General features: G+C 53.8%; 1 protein-coding gene and 1 long non-coding RNA gene across 4 annotated transcripts in view; one reads left to right on the top strand and one right to left on the bottom strand.

Moving 5' to 3' along the window:
• ZNF710 (zinc finger protein 710) overlaps positions 1 to 25971 on the bottom strand; it is a 66507-nt gene that overhangs the window by 14041 nt on the left and 26495 nt on the right. The window contains exon 1 of one of the 2 annotated variants that reach the window (XM_072800079.1): positions 16164 to 16577. The exons of the other annotated variant lie outside the window; for it this stretch is intronic. The gene's annotated coding sequence lies outside the window, so the exon portion shown is untranslated. Of the gene's footprint in view, positions 1 to 16163; positions 16578 to 25971 lie in introns of those variants that run through there. 2 annotated transcript variants of the gene reach the window in all.
• Positions 328 to 14473, top strand: LOC140618148 (uncharacterized). Of its 2 annotated transcripts, XR_012018355.1 has the most exons (3): positions 328 to 462; positions 5175 to 5328; positions 9739 to 14473. It is a non-coding gene; the product is annotated as an uncharacterized lncRNA (long non-coding RNA). The 2 variants fall into 2 exon arrangements; XR_012018354.1 differs by lacking the exon at positions 328 to 462 and having other exon boundaries at positions 4670 to 5328.

Here is a 25971-nt window from a genome sequence, read left to right as displayed (position 1 = left end):
GCTTCCCTCAAATTCCACCTGTTCCTGGGACTCCTTGGGCCTCCCCCTCCCCCAGGCCCTGGCACCCTCTCTGGGCCTCCGGGCCTCCCCAGGACTGGTATGTGCCCCAGATGTGAGTGGCCCTTCTGCCTGGCCTGGGATACTTGTCAGGGTTTTAAGGCCCACCCCTGCTCAGTGCAGGCACAGCAGAAGAGCTCCAGGGGTGGGGGAAAGACATTACTGGGGTGTCTGGGGCCACCTTGCCTGCTCTGCTCTGTCCCAGGATCAGGGTCAGGGTCAAGCGTGCATGGTGAGCTGCGGCCCTTCCTCAGGAAACCGGCTCCCGGCCCTCAGGCCTCGTGTCTTCCTCCTCCCACAGGCCAGGGGAGCTTCCCCTTCCTGAAGCCGGCTAAAAATAAAACACCCCAGAAGGAATTTAGCTTCCTTGAGACGGACACTAAAGACTAAACTATTAATCTGGAGGTAAGGCTCTTGTGGGAGGGTCAGGTGGAATGGAAGCGACCTGGGTCCAGGGTCCATCTGGAACAGGGTGGAGGGGGTCAACCTCCTTCAGCACCCCTCATGTCCCTGTTGGTAAGAGCCCCCCAGTGGGGGGTCAGGCAGCCTGGGCCCAAGTCCAAGCTCTGTCACTGACAACGCACTAAGAAAGGTCCCGTCTGCACCTCAGTTTCTCCATCTACCTACCCACGGGATGGAGGCACCTACCTACACAGGGAAGGATGGCCAGAGCTACGAGGTCATACTAGGTGACGGCGATTCGTTAATTATAAAGCCCTCACCAAATGGAAACAATCAACTTCTTTGCGCAGATCTCTGGGCAAATAAAGATCAGATTTTCCTGGTCAGATTTTTCTGACGAGGGCCACAGAGCCTAGAGAGGTCTCCATCCCGGGGCCCCCAATTCAGCAAAGGTTGGGGTGCTTCTGGGATGAGAACTCATTCATTTCTCTGCACAACAAATGCTTGCTACTACGTCCCTGCTCCAGGTCAGGCCCTGCGCCTGGAGCTGTGAGTACAGGAGGCAGGGTCCCTGTCCTCACAGAGTCTTCAGAGGAGACTGCTGTGCCTGCCACGGCCACGCCATGGGGCAGCATCATTCCCCCGCTCTCGGCCGCCAGTCTGACACAGCACCCGGACGCAGCCCTCACTCCGGCTGTGGGTTTGAGCAAACAACAAGCTCAGCGCTTTTTCTGGACTTCGCTGAAGTCAGGGCCAGAGAGGGAGCAACTTATCCCCAGCGGCGGCAGAGCCTATGCTGGGACGTGGCCCTGGGTATGTTCAAAACCAGATTTTGGCCATTTCTTGCTCAGGTACATCCCATAGTGTCCCAGGCCTGTTTCTTCATCTGTGTGGAAGGGGAGCAGGGCCTACTCGTGGGGTGGTGAGAAAAGATGAGGACGTCAGTGTAAATATTTCCTCTCTGTCCCTTGTCTCCTCCGCCCCAAAGTTGGCACCCTCTCCTCCTGGCTCTGTCAAGGGAATGGGAGCAAAGAAATTATCACTCTGGCAGCAGAGGAGCCGTGGGAACCCAGGGGCAGGTCTGGTGTAGTCCCCTGTGTGGCGGGTCATCATACACTTTACCATCCCTGCTAATGATGGCGCCAGCCCTTGGCCAGGCAGGCATCCCCTTCCTGTGGGAGCAGGCAGGCAGTTTTGACTTTGGCATCAATGTTTCTGTAATAGGAATGTAAAAGGGGACCTGCCCGGGGTTCTTGTTCATGAGAGGTTTGTGCCCAAGTGCGGTAGGACACAGAGGTGCCAACAACTAACCACAAATCTGGACAGAAGGGCTAGCTTCCTATTACCGGTGCTCACAAGGTCCCAGGTGAGCCATGTAATTGTAAAAACAACCCATGGGAGGGTGCGGGTAGGATGCACCCCACTTCACAGCCCAGGAATCCAGGGTCTGAGTCACATGCTTGAGGAGGACCCTGTCAGGGCAGAGCTGGGTCTATACCCAGGCCTGTGGGCCCACAGCCAGGCCCCATCTGGGCCCATGCCTCTGGCTCTGCTCCATTGCACAGCTCCGGTAGTCATGTCAAGACTCTGAGCCTGGTATCAGCTCCCAGGTGCTGCCCTGTGGTCCCCAGGTCCCGAGGAGCCCAGTAGGTGCTCATGAGTTCCAGGCAACCTGCAACGGGGAAGCCTGAGCCATCCCTGTCCGGCTGGTCCGGGGTCCCCTCCATGGGTCTCTACCCAGCAGCAGCTGGAAGCCTGGCCAGTCAGACCGCTGCTCTTCCTGAGAACTGGAGAACACTTACTTGCCTGAGCAGAACACATATCTGCCTCTATAAGTGCATGTTCATTCAGTGTGGTGGCCAGGCTGGCTGTGCGTGCATGTGTGCGTGTGTTTCAGAGGGTCTCTGTTTGTTGAGACAGAGGCCTAGAGAAAGAAGACAGAGGGAATCTAATTTACTTGTATTTTGCATGCGTCTTCCGTCTACCATACACAGAAACAAGTGGAGGGAAGGCAGGGACTCTGCAACCCAGTGTCACTATTTTTCCTCCTCCTAGGTCATCTTTTTGGAGCCCCTCACCCCTGCAACACACACACACACACACACACACACACACACACACACACAGGCTACAGCCCTTGTTTTACACCCTAGCTTGAGGCTGCCCAGGGCAGGAGAGCCGGCCAGGTGTGCACCAGCTGTGTACCCGGCACTCCCTCCTCAAGGCTCCTGCTGCCATTGGCCTGGGGCTCCCCTGAGGTGCCTCCCCTCTTAGGCAAGGCCTTCCCCCCCACCACTTGTGCTGGGCCTCAGGGTCCCATAGAAAGGAAGCTCAGACCTTCCTGGGCTCTCTGCAGCCTCGCTAGGAGGTGAGGGGCATCCATCTGGGCAGGATGGCTCTCTTCTCCTTGGTTCCCAGGGTGGAGAGAAAGGACATGGCAAAGGCAGGAAAACAGAAGATAGAACAGCTGTCTGATTGTAGCTTAAAGTCTGGGACTGGGAGTTGGGGGAAAAGAAGCCATGGGAGGGGCGGGTGGGGCCTGGGAGGAGGGAGGAAGGGAGGGAGAGAGAAGCTGTGGAGGCCGAGAAATAAAAGCAGAGGAAGGAGAGGGAAGGAGGAGCAGTCCTATTCCCCAGGGCCCAGCATCACCCAGGCCAGCCCCCTGGGGAGAGCCCCAAGCCTCAGTGTCTGAGGCCCAGCGGAGGCCTTCCCCACCCAGACAGGGACCCTGCCCTCCAGAGCGCTGTCACTCTATCTCCTGCTACACTCTAAGGGTTCCTGTAAACAGACACTCTTACCACATGCATTAATAGGTGACTTGCTGTGTGACCCTGGACTAGTCACCTGACCACACACGGTCTTCATTTCCTATCTGTAAAAAGGGTACAAGTGGCTTCTTGGAACCTTGAGGGCAGGTTAATCCTTGGCCTACCTGCCTGTCACCTGGGGTCCCCTCTGCAAGATGCAGCAGCATCTCTGCTCACCCCACACTGCTCTATAGGTCCCTTTCCCATCAGTGGGAGCCCCTCCACGGATCTGAGAGCAGGAGAGGGCTGAGGAGCTCGGGGTGGCCGGTGTCCTTGGAAAGCAGATGAATGGGCAGAGCTCAGATGGAAGGCCCTGGAGGCCTGGTGTGGCTTGGGGCCACTGGGAAGGGAGTGGCCATCATGTTATTTTTTGACCAGGACACCTTCTTAAAAAATCAACTGGCAACATAGGAATGCCCTGGGGCTCCTGCCAGCCCAGCCTTGGAATGTCACCAGGCACCCCGTGATCCATTTATTGTGATGACTACCCTCAAGGGTCTAGTAGGTGTCAGGGCCAGGACACAGGCTTCCCCGTGCTCCAGGCTTCTGCTGGGAAGGCAGTTTTAGCTCTTGGTCCCTTCACCTTGGCTTTGAACCACCAGGTGGCTCAGAGGCTAAGTCTCCAGTCCTGCAACCGAATCACTGACTCGGCCACAGTACCGGGGGGCCCAGCAGGTGCTGGGTATTGGTCTTGGTCGTTGGGATAGACAGCAAAATAAAGTTGCTGTCCTCAAGGAGCTGCCCTGAGTGAGCTCAGTTAACAGTGGAAGCACCAGGATGGGGTGGGGGGTGGGGTGCAGCACTGGGGTCGACTGGGGGCAGGGCTGAGGCCTGGTTCAGGGCCCTACAGAGAACAGAGGCTGGTCTCATGCCTGGGTCTGGCATTCGCGCCCTCTGGAATGTGGCTCCCGCTTCCTTTTCTGCTTCTGTCCCAGCTGCACTGCTGCGGGGGTGGTGCACACGAGTGTGTGCACGCGTCTGGGCCCTCTGCCCTTGGGTCCGGAGAAACTGGGTCTGGAGTGGGGCGGGACAGGTAGCTGGGCCGGGGGAGGAGAAAAGGCCGTCACAGCTAGGTCCGGGGCTGTAAACCCTCCAGAAAGGAAGAGGAAGCAAAAGCCAGAGCTGGAGTCTTGTGCAAAGGCCGGGGCTCCTTGCCATAGTCTCACTTGTGTCAGCCCTGGGCCTCACTGGATGGGGGGGCAGGTGGGGGTGGGGCGCGGTGGCCAAGGGGGAAGTGTGTGAGTCTCTCTCTCCCTCAGCTTCCCCTTTTCTCTATGGACAGATTTGCTGAGCCCGCCCCCAGGAGTCAGAATGGCTGGGCCACCAACCCACAAACCACATGAGGGCCTGATGTACGTGTACACCGTGTCCAGTCACTTCTTTTTACACATAAGGAGGCCCGGGGTGGGGACTGGTCCAAGGTCACACAGTGTGAGGGTGAAGCAAGGACTAGAGTATGGGCGGTGGCTCCGAAGCCCAGCCTCAGCCACATGGCTAGAGGATGAAGTCCTCATGCCTTAGCGGGCTGTTCAGCACCGTCCCCGGCCAGGCTCCACCGGACCCCCATCAAACCTTCCTGCCTCTCTGCAGTGTGGGCATGCACACATACACACACACACCTGTTCTCTACCTCAGGGCCTCTGCACAGGCTGACTCCTGTGCCAGGGCTGCCCTCCGCTGCACTGATTCGGTGCAGGCACGGCCTCCAGGGAAGCATTCCTTAGACTGCAAAGGCCTCTTTGGCAGCCTGAGTCTCTCAGGTTAGCTTTCCTGTAGACTTGGCTAGACCAGGGTCCCATTGTTTGCTCAAAGGCTAATCTAGATGTTGCCGTTAACTATCCTGTGGACGTGATTCACATCTACCACCAGCTGACTTGAAGTAAAGCAGATTGCCCTTCTTAATGCCAGCAGGTCTCATCTAATCAGCTGAAGCCTTAAGAGAACAACTGAGGTTTCTCAGAGAAGAGATTCTGCTTGAAGACCGAATCGCAGAAATCCTGCCCAAGTTGCCAGCTTGCCAGCTTGCCCTGCAGATTTCGGACTTGCCAGCCCCCACAATTGGGTGAGCCAATTCCTTAAAATAAATCTCTCTCTCTCTGTATATATATATATCCTACTGGTTCTGTTTCTCTGGAGAACTCTGTACAATCACGCTGATTCATAACTGTATGTTTACGATCCTCTCACCACCACACGGCCCACCCGGAGGATGGTGACTGTAGGGGAACAGAGAGGGCCCCCAGGGGAGTGTCCGGGAGAAAGACACCAGGCGAGGGAAGGGGGATGAAAGAGTCACTGAGGCACGTAGAATGAATGAATGAATGAGGCCCAGGGGAAATGCTTGCCCGAGAGTTCCACGGGCACTTTTGCTCTTCTCTGCCTCACCCCTGGACAGTCCTGCCTCCTCCACAGGGGTGGACTCCAGGCTGCACGGGGAGGGGGGTTGTCTTGCTCTGGCAGAGTCCCCAGGGGCTCAGATCCAGGATCTCTGAGCTATTCCCACCCGTGACACTCTCCCAGGCAGGCCAGTGACAGCAAAGCCTGTCCTGAAAGCCCTTCCCTTTTAGATCTCTCAGGACTCAGGCACCCAGACCCCTCCTGGGAACCACACCTCTGCTTTACAAGCTGAGGGCTGAGGTGGGCCTGGCTGCCATAGAGCAGCCACTGTGTGAGGTCCCTTCCTCCAGGGAGGTCATGGTGTCCCCTACACCCCTGGAAACAAAAGATGGAGTCCCCATAGGGAGAGGCTGACCTCTCAGACTCAGAGGGCAGACATTTTGGCTTCATAGAGTCCAAAGGCATCATCTGATTAAGAGTACCAGGGCCCGGGGCCTGGAATCTCTGGGGATGGGGGCCTCAACATCTTGTTTTCTTTCTTCTTAAGTTTATTTATTTATTTTGAGTAATCTGTACACCCATCGTGGGGTCAAACTCATGACCCCAAGAGCAAGTGTTGCACGCTCTTCTGACTGAGGCGGCTGGGCTCCCCTGGACATCCTATTTTCCAAAAGCTCCCCCACTGATCCTGATTCTCCAAATTGATTAGTGAGATCTGATGAGCACCCTTGTGGTGACTTGGCAGGTGAATTAAGAGTACTCTACCTTACTAAATATGTGGAATTTAAGAAGCAAAGGGAGACACACACACACACACACACCAAGAAACAGACTCTTCAGTGTAGAGAATGCCCTACTGGCACCAGAGGGAAGATGGGTGGGGGATGGGTAAGCAGGTGATGGGGATGAAGAAGGGCACCTGTGATGAGCACCGGGCGATGCACGGGAGTGTGAATCCCTATACCACACAGCTGAAACCAGTATTGCATGGTATGTTAAGTAACTGGATTTTCTTTTTTAATAATAAATTTATTTTTTATTGGTGTTCAATTTGCCAACATACAGAAGAACACCCAGTGCTCATCCCATCAAGTGCCCCCCCCTCAGTGCCCGTCACCCAGTCACCCCCACCCCCCGCCCACCTCCCCTTCCCTCACCCCTAGTTCGTTTCCCAGAGTTAGGAGTCTCTCATGTTCTGTCTCCCTTTCTGATATTTCCCACACATTTCTTCTCCCTTCCCCTCTATTCCCTTTCACTATTATTTATATTCCCCAAATGAATGAGACCATATAATGTTTGTCCTGGATTTATAAAGGAGTACCCTGCCTTCCTGAAGCTGTGACAACTCACCCCACGTGGGCTCCTTCTTCTCCTCCTGATGGGCAGCTGCCCCACACAGCTCAGCCCCACACAGGTGGTACACACAGGAGCCATGGCCATGGCTCCCACCTGATGCCCCACCGGCTCCCTGAGCAGACGCATCTGTTTCTTTACCACAAAGGAAGAAAGCTCGGTTTTCCCACCAGGGGGACAGTGGCCCTGCTGGAGACCCTTCACCCCGGCCACTTTGGCTGGCTTTGGAGTCTTCATCAGCAGGGCTAGGATGAACTCTATGGACTCTCCTGTCTAATGTTGTCATTTAGAGATGTGGGAAGCGAGGCCCCAAGCCCCCACCCCACAACAGGGATGGACCTGAGAGCTCTTGATTCCCAGCACGTTTCTGTCCAACCATGTCACACGTGGTGGCCGCTCCACACTTGGGCCTCCCTACAAGGGTGTCTGCCTTCCAGAGTCTGGAGGCCTCCAGGGTGGGCACCAGGGGATGGGGTAGCAAGGGATTCAACCAACCTGCACAAAGCATCTTGAGTTCTCAAGAGTTCGTCCTCACGGCCCTCTGACCTCAAATGCTAAAACAGTCCCGGCTCCCCGCCCCCCCCTCCTTCAGGGACCTTCAGGGCCCCAGCCGCTTCCCCTGCAGCCAAGTACAATCACCCCATCAAGGGCTTAGAAGACCTTGTGTGGTTGGTCTCTGCTCGTGTGGCAGCTTCACGGCATGCTGCTTCTTCTCTTACTTACCACCCCCCAGACACATGGGCTTTTCTCATCTTTAACAGACCTGCCTGCACACAGCCCTTTCATGTGCTGTTCCCCCTGCCTAGAATGCCCTTCCTCAGGAAACCTCCCCTGACTCTCCCCGTGGCCCCCATCAGGTCAGACCCCGCAAGTTCTAGGAAGTTAATACATTTGATACTGTCCCTTCCTGGACCTTATTAAAATTGTAACGATAGATTTATTTAACTATTGGCTTGTTGCCTGGCACTCCAGTTCCAGCACAGAGGAAGAGGGCCGAGAGCTTGTCAGCGCGCTCCCCAGGGCATTCCCGGTGGAATGCACCTACACAACACTCCAGTGGAACCAGCCTCCTCCCCTGGGCCTGGACTTCCTCTGCTTGAGCATCAGGACCACTACCTGTTCCCAGGAGAAGGGGCAGGAGGCCTCATGTTTCCAGAAAACTCCATGTCCTCCTTCCAATTCCAGAAGCAAGAAGCGCATCTGCTCCAAACAATCACCCTGTGCTGGACCCAAAGATCACCAGCTTAACGTAACAGGGAAAAACAAACAGGTCTCGGGCTTCCAAGTTCATGGGACAAAGATAATCACAGAGGAAGGAGCAATGACAGGGCCATTTATCAGGCTTGAACTTTGTCAGGCCTCGTGAGGAGCGCACACGACTTCGAGGCTCCTGGGGTTGGGGGGACCATCTCCATGTTCCAGTTCTGGAAACGGAGGCTTGGAGAGAGGCCCTGCAGGGTGGGGGCAGCAGACTCCTGCTGTCTCCCCAAGATCCTGGACCCCTCTGGGTGGGGACGAGGGTCCTGATGGCCTCTTTCTCCCCTGCCGACCTCAGTTTACCCGCCAGGGCCTGTTCTAGCCGCAGGAGCCCCTCATGGCTTCCCTTCCTCCTCGCCAGGCCCCGCCCTTGCTGAGACCTCAGCTTCTCCATCCTGTCTTCCTCTCCCTCCATCCCTCCCCTCCTTCCGTTTCCGTGGCAACCCCATCCTCTGCTCTGCCACTGGGTCCCGTGCTCCCATCTCCTCTTTCCTCTTTCATCTCTCTCCTCCGTGCAGGGTATGGTCCAAATACCCCTCTGTCCTTTGCTTCTGGTCTCTCACTCCCTTTTACTGTGCTTTTATCTCCTTCAATGTTCTCTTGTCATCTCAGGGTGACATTTATTTATCTCCTGCTTAAGAAAAAAGAAAAAGGAAGGAAGGAGGGAAAAGAAACCCCCATTTCGCTAGTCCTGGCTTCTCTGGTTCGGTCCCAGCCACCTTGCTCCTAGGGAACCTAGAGACACAGATGCAGACAAACCCAGGATGGGCCCCCTGCCCGCCACCAGGCAGGCTCCCTACTGACCTCACCTGCAAAAGGGAGGAGGTAAAATGCATAGCAAGGAGGTGTCCCGGTGAGGGCACGCCAGGGGCAGGCACGCCAGGGGGCTGCACCCTGCTTTCCTGAGGCTGGGCTGGGGGAGATGCTAGAGACCCCTCTCAGGATGAAGCAAGGGCAAGACCTAGAGTGTGGGATAAGCCAGGTCCAGGATTCCTCTTCGGTGCAGCCCAGGGAAAGCCCACCTGCACACTGCCCCACACTGCAGCACACAGGGGGATACCCCATGTACCAGGCAAGGTACACTCCCACCCCAAACAGGATGGTGGATGCATCCATTCTTCAAGATTCACTCTTTACCATAATCCTAAATTGTCTCTGAGAAAAGGAAGTGTATGCTCTCCTAACCAGATCTGTGTCTCCACAGTTTAAGGTAGAAATAAGGTGGTCAGCCAATTTCCTTTTCAGCCATCATTTACCAAGCTTATGGGATAAACAGGGCATATAATACAGGCCATCCCATGAAGATGGGATTCATTTTCCAGATGGACAAACTGAGGCTTGGAAAAGCTGTTACTTGTCCAAATCACACAGTCAGAGGTAAGGGTGGGCTTTGAATGGATTATAATCATGTTCTTCCTCTTTTATGTCCCTTCTTCCTATGTTCCCAGGAGGGGAGAGTCAGGTCAATCCCTGGCTTGGCTCCTCCTCCAACCCTGCCTTCTACATTTCTGTGTTTAATCTGCAGTGATCAGAAATGACAGAAGAAACAAAGAGATTTACCACAGAAACTACAAGCAAGCCGATTATCACTGTGGCCCTGGCATCTCAAAGTGACAGAGGGAATAGATGGCCTGGTGAAAAGTGGTGTTACTCTCATCTGAGACAAAAGTCACCTGGAGAAGAAAGAGGCCCTGGATCTTTGGGAGCCCCAGAGGCTTGTGAGCATCTGTGGGAGCTGCTGGGCTAGGGTCTCGGTCCTGGTATCGATCCCGAGTTCCGGGACTCAAAGCTCTGCTGGAGTTGCTTCTGGCCCACCTTACCGGGTGCACCTGCCAGGGCCTGGCCACAGAATGCAGCGGGGCACAGAGCCCAGCCTGCTAAGCCTGCAGAGGTGCCGATGACACAACAGCTGTGCTTCTCCCCCAAGAGGCTATTGGAGCACCTCAGGATCCCTGGCATGCAAGGCCTGGCATAGGAAGCAGCAGACAGAGATGGGAGGATAGGGAAGAACAGCCCCTGGCTCTGCAGATGAACAGAGTGGGGAGGGCCTGGCCTGCACCCCCCTCTCTGCCACTTATGAGCTGTGTGACCTGAAACAATTTCCTCCACCTCCCTGGGACTCCCTTTCCCCAACTGTAGGATAGAGTAGGGATATGGAAAGGCCTTGACATGACCTGAAACTCTTCCTTCAGGTTAGGTTTGTACCTGATGAGATCATGTATGTAAAGTATGGAATCCTGATACAGATCCCATATCACAGAGGAGGAAGCAAAGGCTCAGAGGCATAGGGTGACCCACCTGAAGTCACCAGAGAAACATGGAGTTTGGGTTTCCTTCTCGGGTCTAACTTAAATGCTTGTGCTTAAAAGGAGATTGGGGAGATAAGATTTGCTAACATGGCTGGAGCATAGTAAGGACTCGATGTCTAGGAGCTATTTGTTCATTTTCTCCCCATCGCCATCCACTCTGTTGGGTCAGGCCCCTGCTGGCTCCTGGTGGGACCCAAAGACCCTCCCCTTCCCCCATGCTCAGGGACCTCACAATTTGATTAGATAGACAAGACCAAGAACCATGAAACAGAAAGGCAAAATAGCAGACAGGAAATAAGCCCTAAATGTGTGGGCTACCACAAAAGGACAAAGTAACGTTGGTTGCTTTTTCCCCTCCTCTGTTTCAGCTTACGGGGTCAGGAACATTCTTCGTTATCAATTGGAGCTTCAGGAGGCCATAGAGGCTCAGAGCGTGGGCTATAGGGCCGGCTGCATCCCTTACATGTTGGTTTGTGTGAGCCTGTCTCTTCTGCGACAGGTGACAATGGTTCCCACTTTCCAGGGCCATCAGGATATCTGACCGAGCCCACCAGCCGGGTGAGCATGACCTCGTGCTGAGTACACAGAGGTCGGGTGGAATGGTGGGGAAGCCTAGAAACAGGGGAGGCTGGCTAGGAAGCCTCCAACCCCAGAGGTGCAGAAGAGGTGGAGGCAGACGATGAAGGAGGGAATGTAAAGAGAACAGAAGAGCAGTGGGCAGAGAAGGTGCTGAGGGACGAGCATGGGGGAGGAGGGTGTCCTGGGCACAGAGCCCTCCCCTTCTCTCCCACAGCCACCAGTGTGAGTCACCCCACGGCCTCCATCCCTGCAGAACCTCCGAAATGGCTGCCTCCTGATGCCCATGCCATAATCAACATTTATTTTGCAGTCACCCACACGCCCAACTCGAGAACGGATTTATGCCAGGAGAGGAGTAAAAAATGCCTCTCATTCACGTAAAGCCTTCATGCATCTCCTGGGCGGGGAGGGACAGCTGGCCCAACATTTAGGCTGACAGTCTACACATGCAGACATCACACATGCACACCGTCCACACAGGCTATAATCAGAGGCAAGCAGGAGTGATGTGCAAATCCATTCTTAGTCACCTTCATGCAGCAAGATGGACGGGACCCACTCGAGGGGTGGGAGCCCAGTGTGCATATACACGCTTGTGGACTCTGCACAGTGGCCGGGGAGGAATGTACATGGGGGTGGAGGGAACCTACAGTGCAGCTGTGAGATAAGAGTTTAGGCAAGAGGTTGGCAGGAAAGGTGGGATGGGCATCCCAGCTGGGGGAAGTGCTGGGTCTGTCTGGCCCCGGGAGCCAATGTAGTGGGCCAAGGTGGGCCTTATCCACAAGCTGGAGGAGAGGTAGGGGGAATCCTGAAAGGCAGAGCCAGGAGAGGCCCTTGGCTGCAGGTCCCTAGCGGCAGGGATGGATCCACCGACTCAGAAGAAGTTGCCCCAAGAGGCTAGCTCTGCCCAGTGCACTATCTGGTTTCCTCTTAAATCTAGATCACAGGGCAGCCTGGGTGGCTCAGCGGTTTACCGCTGCCTTCAGCCCAGGGCATGATCCTGGAGACCCTGGATCAAGTCCCACGTCAGGCTCCCTGCATGGAGCCTGCTTCTCCCTCTGCCTGTGTCTCTGCCTCTCTGTCTCTCTGTCTCTCATGAATAAATAAATCTTGGAAAAAAAAAAATCTAGATCACAAAGGATGATAATCGGGCTCCTGAAGCCTCATCTGCAGAGCGGTGAGCTCCAGAGCATGGATCCCCAGGTGCAAAAATTCAAATGCATGTGGTGCTGTGACCCAAGGGCCAAAATGACTTTAGTAGAGGTGACAGTTATAAAACAAGCAAATATCTGGCCTTCACCAGAGGCGTCTGTGGTCCAACTTGAGGGCTTCCTCCCCACTATCCTGTGGGATGTGGAGTCAGTCTCACTGCTGCCTGGCTGAATGGCCTTGGGTGACTTGCTTCATTGCTCGGAGCCTCAGTATTTGCTCAACTGTAAAATGGGGATGCCAGCTGCCTACCCCACAGAATGGTAGAGAAGATTAAATAAGTTCTTAAAGATCTTAAATAAGAAAGTACCTGGCATGCAGGCTGGCATTTGGTAAATGGTGCTTTTTGGGTCTCACCGCTACAATATAAGTGCACACACAATGTGAATCACCTAGGACCCTAAAGTATCTGGCATGTACTCATTAGTACTAAAAATACGCTCTTACCACTCCCATGAATTAGCATGACCACTTGGAAAAAGCATCTGCTATTGTGAAGGAGAAAAAGTAGCCAAATTGTCGGAGGAGAGAGGCTGAAACAAACTTGGCTTTATGGAAGGTTCTAGCTTAGTTCTCAGCCCACAGAGGAGCCCCTGGCTTGTCTGGGGATGGGTGTTCCCGACCACTGTGCTTGTAGGCCATGAGGGTCCCTAGGGCCCCAGGACCCAGAGTAGAGCCCTTGGAGAGGCAGGTAAGGCTTGGCCTGGTAGGACACGGAAGCCCTCCTTGTAGGTGCCAGACATCGCCTTTTTTCTGAAACTTTACAATCCGTCAAGGCAGCTCCAAAGATCAAATTCCCACACAAATCACAAAACCCAACTCTTCCCATGCATGTAGTTGATTTCTGGGATCCCTGGGCACCTGCTCAGTCTCTCATTGCTGGGATGACCCAACCATCAGCAAACACAGCCCTGATGGGTCACAAGGTGAAGGGGAGATGCTCCCTGGGCTGGCCCCGATTCCCTGAAACAAAAGTGTCCACAAAGCTTCTGGTATGAAGAAGCACTCACAGACACATGCATGGGTCCGGGAGCAAGGGTCACCCTCCTCCCTGAATTGCAGCAAGGCCTGCCTGGGCAGCATCCTGGCTCAGAGCAAGCCCCTCCCCCCAACGCCCCCAGGTCTGGGTGCCAAGTGCAGGACAGAACACAAGCTCTTCCGGGACTCAGAAAGATAGGCCGGGCTGGGGAGTGAACACGCCGGCTCACGCAGGCACAGCCCTCCGCCGTTTACAAAGCCCTCCCAGGCACAACGCCACGGGATCCTGGCTGCTGGGAGCCGACCTGGCATCTGTACGGGCAGCTCCTGTGTGGGCAGCGCTTATTCCCACTCCGCAGATCGCGGATGAGGATCCTGACATTAGCAGACTGCCTGGCTGGCCTGGGAGCTACGGTGCCAGCCCGTGCCAGCTCTAAGGGCATTGTCTAACTCAGTGCTGACCACCGTATGTGTGGTTGGTACTCGTACCGTTGCCCCTATCCTACAAATAAGGAAACTGAGGCACGGAACAATTAAGAACAGCTTTAGAGCAGTCCTTCCATATTGATGGAAGCAGGTAGCATTTAGGGTGTTTTTTTTTTTGTTTTGTTTGTTTTTTTTTTTAATTTTAGAGAAAGCAGGGGAGGGACAGAGGGAGAGGGAAAGCATCTCAAGCAGGCTCCCAGCTGACCATGAAGCCCGACGCTGGGCTCCATCTCACAACCCCGAGATCGTGACCAGACCCGAAATTAAGAGTCAGACGCTTAACATGCTGAGCCACCCAGGCGCCCCAAACAGGTAGCATTTAGAAACTTTTACAGAAACTCGAAATTGCTAGGACATCCAGGCAGGCCTGATAAGGTGCTGGTCTGTAAGGATCACAAATAAGAGTAATTTTAAGAAGAAAAGCACTGGTTTAGAGCCCAGACTGGTTTCTGAAGGTCCAAGTTTAGTCCCTGTTAATTCCCAGAGGTGTGACTATTTCTCTTTACTAAAGTGTGGTCGAGGGATCCCTTGGTGGCTCAGCGGTTGAGCGCCTGTCTTTGGCTCAGGGCATGATCCTGGAGTCCCGGGATCAAGTCCTATGTTGGGCTCCCTTCATGGAGCCTGCTTCTCCCTCTGCCTGTGTGTCTGCCTCTCTCTCTGTCTCTCATGAATAAATAAAATCTTAAAAAAAAAATAAAAAATAAAGTGTGGTTGTGCTTAGAGCACCTGCCATACAAACCAAAAGATGCAAAGTGCTCCCAAAGAACCTGGCACCTGTTTGCTACTATTATTAGTGCTTGGCAATGTGCTGGGGACCATACTGCTAGTTCCTGGAGAAGCTGTGCTCCTTGTTGGCAGTTCTCGAAGGGGGCTTGACCACCTGCTCTTCTGCTATCCTGGTACCCGGGGCCCAGGAAACACGCCTGCCTCCGGAAGCCTTCCCACCGCTGCAGACCCTCAACCCCCCTGCCAGGAGCTAGCTGCTCCCCTATCACCTCCAAGCCAGGTGGGTGTGGGCACCTTCATGGGGTATAAGGAGATGTTCTTGCCCAAACCAGAAAAACCTGCCGGGCAGCCAGCACCCCTAACTCTTGCAACCTCCAGTTTTGCCAGCAGGTGTCTTGAGAAGCAAGTGGGGCCAGGAAGAGGGGTGGTGGTGGTGGCCTTCTCACCTGGCCCCAGTCTCAGATCTCTCCAGCTGGGACAACCTTGCTCCCCAGGCTTCTCCATGCTCCTCTGGAGCACAAATTCTAAACTTCCCCAGATAAGCACATTCCTCACTACCTTTACCCATAGTCCACTTTGTCCAGTCACTCAGACCCAGAGTGAGAACACAGTCTGCTTGTGGCATGTTTCCTGAGCAAACTACCCTTCGCTGGTGAGTGGGGCACAGGGTGGGTTCAGATCCACCTCCCCAAAGCTCTTCCTCCACCTGGACCCCAGTCGTCACAGTTGAGTCTGCTCTGTCCCCACCCGTGCCTGCTTGTGCCACCCTCCAAGTCTGGTGCTGACTTGTCCCTCTCCCTTCCTTCACAGACGTGGCTGGAACCTTGCCCAGTCTTCCTTGGGGAGGAGACCACCCGCTTCCCTTGATCCCCTGTGCCCTCAGGGGGCAGGGGATGGGGCCCCACTTGATATGAGGCTATCCTCCCTACTAGCACTTGGGTATGTGCTGTAACCATTCCACATCTGCTAAGGATAAATTCAGTTCACACTTCAACAAACATTTATGAAGCACCTACCCTGGGACCAGCTGTGTTGGGTGTGGCAGAGGAAGGAGACACAGAGCTTGCCCTTGGGAGCCTCCCACTAGCCCAGGCTTCCACTTCAGCCTCATGGCTTATGCCAGCATCCTTGCTCCACATCACCCGGGCCACATGCACCCCACGGCTCCCTGTATCCCCTGAGGTTATCTGGCTCTTCCTGGGCCCCCCGGGCACTTCTGGGCTAGACAGAGGCCCTCGTGGCTGCAGAGACCTGAAGACTTGACCCTTTCTCCTGGCTCTGAGGAGGTGCAAAAGGTCCCCCAGACCTGTAGCCTGAAGCCAGCTCTCCCCAGACCTGGCCTCCTCTCCCCTGCAGGTCTGCCTCTCCTACTCTCCTCAGGTAACCCTGATCCACTGACACGCCTTCCCTCTCAGGCCTCCAGCTTGGGGCCTCCACCACACCCTGGCTGCAGCATCCGGCGGCGCCCAATGTCTTGCCTTCTCTCTCTACCCCTGAACAGGGGGTCAGATCCCATTTCCTCCACCACCTCTTTGACCCCACCTCTCTGTCCCCTCCACTGGACATCCTTGGTGAAAGCTTCCGCACACTCAGGCTTTGAATCAGGCCTCCCTCCTGACCTGGCTGCAGCCCTGCCATCCCCCCTGGGCCCCAAGCCACTCACAGCTTCCCTCTGTCTCTGCTCTGTCATCCCGATGGCCTCTGCTTTCCCATCTTGCCAGGGCTTCCTTGGACTGTCCCCTCTGTGCTGATGTCACCAGCAGAGCCATGCCTCTACTCCACACCCCAGGGCATTTCCTAGGTGTCGAACCTTCTGTCAACCATCCGTTTCAACTCCAAGGATTGCCAGCTTCCTGGGAGCCACCAGCCCCCTCAGCGTCCTTCTTTCTGCGGTTCTAGTTTTTTCAGTCTCCTCTTTGGGACTCCAGGTCTGGCCGAGGCCTGGCCTGCCAGCCCTAGGGGCTGGGACCACGCCAGACAACGGTGGCAGTGCATGCGACCCCAGCCACATTCCTCATGCTCAGCCCGCAAGCCACATTCCCATGGTCTCCACTGCAGCCTCCAACTTGCAGGACAGCCAGGCTCTCCCACAGGAGGGAGTTTGGGGAGGCAGAGGGCCCCTGAGTCCGCCTCTGACCTTGACCCTCACATGGAGGCCCATGCTACGGCCCGGCCGAGAGGGAGTGGGTGCCTGGGGCTACATGTGAATCCCGCAGGCTCCAGGACCAGCCCTGCAGCCAACCAGCCCTGGTGGCTGGTGCGGGGCTTCCTAGGGAGAACCTTCTGCCGGCCAGTGGCTCGCTCTGGCCTGGTGGAGCCCCATTTCCAAACATCCTTCCCTCTCAGAGTGGGAGCCTGGAGGAAACCATGTCCCACATGGTGGTTTTTTTTTTTTTTTTTTTGTCCCTTTCCTTTTACACATTTAGAGCAATGGAGGAAAATGAACACATTCACATTCTCTCTGCTCAAATAAACCGACTTCTCTGTTCATTCCATCCCTTGAAAACAGAAGCACTATTCAAAAAGAAAAAGAAAAAAGAAGAAAGAAAGAGGCAAAAAGAACTGAATAGAAGAGGAAGAAGGGGGGAAGGAGAGCAGAGCAGAGTGGTCCCCAAGGGAGCCGGGCAGGACTTGGAATGAAAGGCAGAGCGTGGAGGGAAGGAGAGCCGAGAGACAAAGCGGGAGAGAAAGACGGGAGCTTTGAAAGAAGAGTGGTCGGCGTGAATACAGCGTGCAGGGGAGAGGGGAGCACTTGAAAAGGAGCAGCCGAGGCGGTGACCCCTCATTCACACCCGTGCCAATCATAGCGACAATGTAGACAGACCCTTGCTTCATTTTTCCTTCTCCAGTTTCTGGGGAGCTGTTTCTGAGGAGCGAGGGAGGGAGGGAGGGAGAGGCTGAGAACTGCAAGTTAGTTCCTAAAAATACAAAAAATAAATCCAGTTCTGCTGGAGAAGCATCGAAGAGCTGCTTGAAAGGCTCCCCCTTGCCCCTGAAACTCACTCCACCTGCAAGAGCAGTGCTCCCTCTCGGGGAGTCAGGGTGTAGGGGGTGGGCGGTGGCCATCAGCTTTATTTCAGGGTCCTGGAGGAGCCAAGGCAGAGAGGGCCCCAGGTTGCAATGCTGTGGAGGGAGGCATGGTCTCCATGGGCAGGTGGCTTGGCCCTTGGGGTTGTCCTGCTTCCCGCAAAGAGCTAAGGGCCTAGGCAGGAGGGTCTGAGTGGGGGGGGGGGGGGGGGAGTGGCAGCTGTTCCCGCCTGGGCCGTGCCTGGGAGCAGGAGACACGTGACACTTGTGGATGGGGGCGGGGAATGATTCTTTCCAGGGACTGCCGCAAGGAGGTACTGCTCAGGCTTGCTGAGGCCAGCCTCCCAAGGCCGGGTGGTAGGTGTGAGAGGTGGGGGAGTCCTCTTCATTAGCTTCCAATTGTGGGATCACTGTGCTTACAAGGGAGGGGCCTCTGCGGACACGTCACAGATCAGCACTTTCCTGATTTCATCAAGATATACAGGTGCCCCAAGGATTCCAGGTCCCTTGTTCAGGAACAGGCCTGGATGTGGGCTTCCGTCCTTCCCTCCTCTCTGCAGCCAGACATAGGTTATGACCTGGTATCTACCGTGTGCTCAGCCCGGTGCTAAGCTCCGGGTGACACAGCGCACAGGACCTCACCTACCCACACATAGCCCTGTCTAGGGACCAAATGGCTCCCAAGATATTCCTCTGAGATCACCGGTCAATGTCCCTGATCCCCCTCTCTTTGTTTTTCCTGGTCTCACTCTTCTCATCTTTCAACACTCAGCGAGTCATGACGAAACCTGAAATGGGGTCACCTTTATGCAGAGGTTCCTTTTTCCTTCTGATCATTCAGACGCTGGATAATGAGTAATGCCTGGGAACAGCGAGGCGGCCCGGTGCAGGAAGACTGATTGGTTTATTGATTGATTGATTGAGCGAGTCTCACCCTCACTCCTCTATAGAGCAATCAGTCTGTGCCGAGCTTAGTGGCGTGGGCTGGGATTCGAAAGTGACAAGGACCAATCGGAGGCCCTGAGACGCTTGAGGCCAAGCTAGTGGGGGGTGGGGGTGGGGTGAACCAGGGAGCCGAGAAAGGAAACCCAGCCTTTGCTAGCTTCATCTGGGAAGGGCTGTTAAGTTGGAACGGGCCCAGAAAGGCCTCCAAACCCAACAAGGAAGCCGAGAGAACAGGCACATGGAAAATGCAAAAGAGCGCAGGGTTGGAAATTTCACTGCACCACCAAGAGCATATAATTACTCTTGCCTTTCAATCCAACAAATGCAAATTCCAACAAATATTTATTGAGTGCCTGCTATGTGCCAGCCAGCTCTCAGGCATTCCTAGAGAATGCAGTGAACAAGAAGACCAAGGCCTGCCCTCGATAACTCATACTCGAGGTGCAGGCGGGGGTGGGGGTGGGGAGTATCAGGCAAGGAAACAGGTGATTACAATTTAGTGTGAGCCCTGAGGAGGGTCAGCCTCGGGCAGCTGCGGGGAGGGGTCAGGGAAACCTTTTCAGAGGGGGCATGGAGTCATTGTAATCCGTTAAAATGAACTACATTTTCATTTGTTTTGAGAAAGCTTTAAAGAATTTCGCTGGCGAGATATCCCAGTGTCTAAGGGAAAAAAAAAAAGAAACTAATCAATGAACTACAGATAAAACATCTGATAGATGTTTTCTCGATCCTTTGGTGTATTGGGAAGAATCAGAAATGGACCCAGAAAACTAAGCTGTTGAGAACAACAATTAGTTCTTTTTATTTTTAATTTTATTAATTTTATTTTTTTTTCAATTACTTCTTTTTATTTTTATTTTATTTTAATTTATTTATTTTTTGTTTTTTTTCAATTACTTCTTTTTAAAGAAGAAATGTAGCTCTGCGCTAGGCTCGGCGATGAATCCTATTAACACTGTGAGTTTAACCCCAAGTCATGATAGAATATTAGCAGGAAGGGCAAGAGCATGGAGGCAGCAGATAATGTCCAAAATTGCTAAGTGGAGAAGTGGTAGGATAAACATATTCTTTCAAAATACGGAGGTGAATAACAGAGGAGAAATAAAAGGAATTGAGAAATCATTTATGGGTCTGGAGGGCTGGAGTGGGCAGGAAGGCAGGCGGGGCCTGCTGCTTCATCCTGACCAGGCCTCTAGTATTGTCTGACATGAAAAAAAGATGCATATGGATTAGTTTGATAAAAAAACAAAACGAAAAGCAAGCAAACAAGCAAAAAAGACTTGGCAGAGGACTCACTGTGAAGTCAAATTGGGATCTTTCTGGAGTACTCAGCCGAGAAACAGAAAGGGCACCATGCTTATACATTTATGAGAACAGAAATTTCTTTGAGAAAGAGCACGATTCAGTGGGCTCCTGCCCAAGGTAACACAATTAGACAGAAGAGAATGGAAGGAAAGTACCTTGGGAAAAAAAACCTGCAAGATATTGGCATGTGGCTCCAACAACGAGATCTGAAGCACTAGGGACCCTTCCCTCGGTGACTAGGAGATCCAGACACTGGGATGCTGCTCTTGTGCAGGAGCTGAGATGCTGGAAAACTGGGGTGTGTGCTATACAGCCCACTTGGGAGAAGGAAGCATGATCTATGTGCAAGGAGGGTGGTGGTCTGCACATGCTGGCCTGAGGCCGGGGACCCCTCGCCATGCCCCAACCCGAGCCCCCCGGCTCAGTGTTGAGGCCACAATGTCCAAGTGACCTCGTGCTCCAGCACTCACACACGCATCAGTCACTCTGCTGACCATTATGGTCCTTTCTAGACCTTTTAAACTTGAAATGTGTGCGGGGCGCCTGGGTGGCTCAGTCAGTGAAGCATCTGCCTTTGGCTCAGGTCATGATCTCCGGGTCTTGGGATTAAACCTCAAGTTGGGCTCTCTGCTCAGCTGGGAGTCTGCTTCTCCTTTTCCCTCTGCCCCTGCTTTTGCGTGAGCTCTCTCTTTCTCAGCTAAATAAATAAAAATCTTTTAAAAAATAAACTTGAAATGTGTGACAGCAACATCTCACTTGTCCAGAAGTCCCTTCTCTGGCAACCTCACTTCCCCCAAGAATAGAGACGAGTGGAGCATACCAAACAGCTCAGAAAGCCCAGAAGTTACTTGGACAAGGGTGCCTCCAAGAGTTGTCTTTGGATTTACAGTAAACTCTTTCTCCATGACAATGCCCGTTGCTGGCAGCCTCTGGACTCAATTCTAACAAGCTTGTGCATCTGGTTTCCTAAACTGGTGGATGCAAGCCGCAAATGAGAAGGACGAGCAGGGAGGTGGATGGGGTGCTGGTGCTGGAGGCTGTGATAGTGAGAGTACAGGATACAAAGCTCCCAGACAGCAGCGTGGGACCAGTTGAGGTGGGGCTGGAAGCTCCAGCACCTTTATACCTCAATTCGGTCACTAAGCTCATAACCAATCAAGACAGGTTAGATCCTATTAGAGTATATCCAGTATTCTGCTTAGCACTCAGGAACACATGTGTTGGGTCCAGGGCTCACCTCGTAACCTACCCAATCTGGGGCAGGCACAGCTGAGGCATGGACACTGCCCCATCTCCTAGCTGCTACATCAGTGCAGAGGGCACAGGAAGCCCCAGTGTGGGTCAGAAAGGCTGGGCTCTGGGCCAGTTCTGCCCACCGTGTGGACCTGGGCATGAACATGAACCCAATCTCTCAGAAGCTCATCTACTCAGTGGCTAGAGAACACCTGCTGGATTGGGCAGGGCTTGGTGCAGATCAAGTGAAAATAATCTTCACAGTCAGCTGAAACATTTTATAAATATAACGTTATGTTACTAAAGCCACCTCTTTTTCTGGTGGCTGGACAGGACATCCCATGACTCCCACAAGGGTAGAGGACAAAGGAGATACTCTAGACTGTACCCTCTGCCTTAGGACTTTTCTCGATACAATGAAGCAATTATCAGGCGAGTTTCAAAACCATGCAAACTTAACTTGTGCAGACTCCATCAAAGACAAAGCCAGATCCATTCTACAAGATGGTTGGCCTGCCTGGACTCTTCAAAGCCACCGGCACACACACACAAAGCAGGGAGACTATTCTAGATTAAAAGGGGCTAAAGAAACATTACCAAATGCAATGCATGAGTCTTTTTGGGTCAGGAGAAGAACCTAAGAAACACTTCTGGAGGACGATTGGGGAATATCATATTATTACATATATATTATAGTACTGAATAATGGTCATTTCTTTAGGCACGATGATGGCATTGTCCCTCTACAAGGGGCAAGTTCTTGCTCCTAACAGACACCTGCTGAGGTGTTGAGGGGTGAAGTAGCATGCTGTCCATAACTCACTTTCAAATGATTCAACACAACCATGTGAAAGAGAGTGAGAGAAAGCAAACGGAGCAAAATGTTAACAACTGGTGAACCTAGATGAAGGCTCTTGGCTTTTCTGTTAGGCTTGGCATTTTTTTTTTAAAGATTTTATTTATTTATTCATAAGAGAGAGAGAGAGAGAGAGAGGCAGAGAGAGAAGCAGGCTCTATGCAGGGAGCCCGACGCGGGACTTGATCCTGGGACTCCAGGATCCCGCCCCGGGCCGAAGGCAGGCGCTAAGCTGCTGAGCCACCCAGGGATCCCCGGGCTTGGCATTTTCAAAATAAAAACTTATGAGCAAACAGACCCTGCGTGAACTGTGACTCGTTCTTTGCATTTGTTGGGCCAATCTTTGGTTTGTTATCCAACCTGCCCAATGCAGAATTGACCTGCTCGTGATGAGATTGAGGGCCATGCTGTGCTCCCCCATCCGCACATGCAGGAAGTACCTGGATGGTGTGCTGTGCAGGCCAGGGTGCTCACGGCCAAGGTTGGCCACAGCTGGCCCAGCCCTGCCCAGCCCCGCTGCTTGAGGTCTGAGGGCAAGTCTGCACCTGGACACGGCTTCCTCTTGGCTTCCTCTTGGTTCGGCCCCTGGAGGAGATAATCTCTGGCCTCCAGCACATCTCCTGGGCATCCAGATTTCAATATTTATGACTGGGCCCACTGGGCCCCCTGGATCCTGAGTTCTTTATGTACAGAAGCCCAGATCCTTGTACCTTATGTGTGAAGGTCAAAGAAAAGGATCCAGAGTGTGGGGCTCATGGTGCTGAAGATGCTCTAATGGTCAGAACCATAAAGGACCTGTTGGAAATCATTCAGACTGTAACGTACTAGCTCAGCCCTCATTCTGTCCTAGGCAGGTGGTGGTGAAGCCTGGAAACCCCGGACTCTGCTACCCAGTAGTGATGTTCCCTGGTGATGAGGGCTCAGTTTCCCTTTCTGAACATGGGTCCTGCTGGCTGACTCTCTAGGGATCCCATCTCTGTTTAGTGCTCTCTTAATTTTTAAAAATATTTTATTTATTTATTCATGAGAGACGCAAAGAGAGAGGCAGAGACATAGGCAGAGGGAGAAGCAGGCTCCTTGTGGGGAGCCCAATGCAGAACTCAATCCTAGGACCCCAGGATCACGACCTGAGCCAAAGGCAGATGCTCAACCACTGAGCCACTCAGGTGCCTCCCCTCCTTCCTTAGTTCATTCTGGCCAAGAAGCACAGGGTTGATTGAGCAAAGCAGCTTCCCATTACCAGAGAAAAGTCCCGGTGCATTCTTGCTGAGGCCATCTTCCTAAAGTGCTCATTGGGGATTCCCGGATGTGCTGCCCTGGGGGAGCAAATGAGAGCACCCAGGACAGGCCCATCCCCGGAGGCTCTGGTAACTTTCAAAGCCCCATTGGGATGTGCACCAGGCCAGAGCCAAGACAGACCGTTCTCTCCCTGTCTTGCTGCCCCTCCTCCCCAGCCATCTTGGACTCCCACCTTCCCCTTGTTCTATAGAGGAGCCATTCCTTCCTTGTATATCCCCTCCCCTTTCTACCTCCCTGAACCTCTAGCGTTCTTCAAGGTGTGGATCAAGGGTCACTTCAGCCACCCTGGGCTGCCTGCCTCTCCGGGGGAGGGACATGACCTTCAAGGGGCCGCACCAGGGTCTGGATGCCATTCTCAGGCATCAGGAGGCCAGGGGACAGTTTTAGGCCAAGAGAGTATTGTTATCCCGTGGGTGCTCTGAAAGTCCTTCTGGTTACAGTGTGGCGAAGGTGAAGGCAGGCGGGGACAGCATCCCATGGGGCTTATCTCTTTAACTCCTTCATAGTCCCCACCCCCAGCTCTCTACCCACCCCGAGGAAGCCTAGAAACCTCCGTCTTTGGGAACCATGGCCAGGTTTGTCACCAGGGCAGGAACGGTGTCATAAGGAAGAATGGAGCAGACTTTCTTTCCACTGTGGCCAGTAGGGCTGACAGCTGAATGTGAGGAGGACATGGTGAGTGACAAATGCTAACAATGAGAATTCAGTCCAGGCTCCCAATGGGCAGAGACCATCTGGACAGAGCCAGAGGCCACTGAAGGGACGTCCCTCAATGGGGGAAGGTGCTTGCTTGAGCCACTTCAGAGAGAGACTCTGGAAATCCAAGGAGTGTTCTTGTTCATTCAAAGGGACATTTAAAATCAAACAACACCTAATGAATGGTTGGGAAATGTCACACAGCAAACATGGGAAGGGTTTTCCCCCAGATGAAAGCAACAGGAAAGGAAGAGGGAAACAGAGCTGGAGTGAGGGGGAGGGCGGCACAGGAGGAGGAATGGGAGGGAGTGTCCAACGTTTCTGAGTTTACAATGAAAGGGGGAAGCAGGGTAGAGGAGAAAAAGAAGAAGTGGAAGTGGAAGTCACTCCAACCCTTGAGAAAAGTGGCCTATGGGACAGAGGGGGGAGAGCATGTCTCAGGACTCACAGCTGGCGTGGAGTTGTAAAGTCCCTCTTTTTCCAAAGAGAATTTGGCCAACAATTTGGCCACCCCAGAAGCATCAGAAATCTAAAGGCTGGGAAATACTGACCTCAGGGTGCAGAACCTCCCACCCCCGCGCCAGGGTGCCAGACTTAGGAGGGCCTGTGCTTGGTTCCCTTGTGCTCTGCTATAGCCATCTTGAAATTCTTACTAATTTCCAAACCAGGGCCCTCTTTTTCATTTTGCAACAGCAAATTATGTAGCTGGTCCTGGCTGACCTTTCCAGAGGACATTTTTGCTAGAAAGGCAAGCAGGAAGGCAGTGGGCTGGCTCTGGCTGCTGCTCCCTGTTTGCTAACCAAATATGCATCCTGGCCTTGTAGACTCAGCCAGCAGGTATTAGCAAGTACAGGACTTCCCATCCCTGCCTGACTCAGATGAGGTGTGAGGAGCTGTGCGTGCACCGTGGAATATAATCGTTCTAGGAGCTCTGAGGGTCCGGCCCACACTGGCCACAAGATGGTCCTAACCCCATCCCTCGGTGTAAGAGGCACGGCTGGTCCTCAGGCCCCAAAGCCAGGCTAGACACCCAGCCCAAGTTGGGGACCTGCCTCCTGCAGTTCAGTAGTGCCTGAGGGGCCACATCTAGGAACAGCTGCGCTCCTCTGTGGAGTGGAGACACCACATCTGTGGTTGCTGAGGGCTCTGAAAAGGGAGGCTCAGCTTGTCACCAGCATGCTGCAACCAGAGAGCTACAGTGTTTGGGGGCAAGACCTCAGATTCATATGGTGGTCACCATGTCTCTAAATGAAGTGGCGAGGTGGTTCTAGTTCAACACGGCAACCACGTCCCTGACTCGAGCCCAGCCCAGCCCCCTCCCAGGCTGTGCTCCCCTTCTCTGCTGCTTCTTCTCTCAAGGGTCAGGACCTAGGCTGGGGACCCCAAATCCCAACACACTGGCTTCTCCCCACTACCAAAACTTTCCTTCTGAAGACCAAAGGCATACTCTCCAGACACCCTTTCTACCAGCAGGGAAATCCTGGGGTTTGCGGCTCCCACCCTGGTGCCTTTCTGTAATCCCTGGCCTCAGCCTCCCACTCTGAAGGAGCAGAGGACCCCAACAGCATCATTTCCAGGGCTCACAGTTCGGATGACCAAACCTCTTGGCCCCAACCTGGGGGCAACTTGGAAGAAGCCCAAGTCCCCACAGGTGCCAGGTGGGCAAAGGAAACACACCTGCAGGCAAAACCCAAGGCAGCTGGAACCCGGGAGCCCCCCCCCCCCCCATAGCCAGAACAAAGTCAGGCTCAACAGGCCTGTAAAGGGCATCCTAGGCCTGAGGTTGGAGAGAGAGCGGGTGGGCTTCTTAGAAGGGGCCAAGAGAGTGAGGCAGTGAGGCAGGCGGCCAGGCCCCCTCACTGCCAGGGAAGGGCCCCTCCAGGAACTGGATTAATCAGCAGGAAACCGATGACTGTTCCCCCAACCCCCCACGGGCACAAAACACACACACACACACGCACACACACACACAGGAATTCAGAAACAGAGGGCAGCTGGCAACTTCCTGGAGACCCACAATGCAATCCATTTTTTCAAACAATACAGACAAAATAGCACAAAGAACATTCCCTTTCCCAAGCGCAGAGTCCCCAGCGTCATCTCATTTTCA

This window comes from Canis lupus, chromosome 2, assembly GCF_048164855.1.
Source record: "Canis lupus baileyi chromosome 2, mCanLup2.hap1, whole genome shotgun sequence".
NCBI lineage: Eukaryota > Metazoa > Chordata > Mammalia > Carnivora > Canidae > Canis > Canis lupus.
Note: the sequence above shows the minus strand (reverse complement) of the source record. Positions and strands in the feature narration are given on the sequence as shown.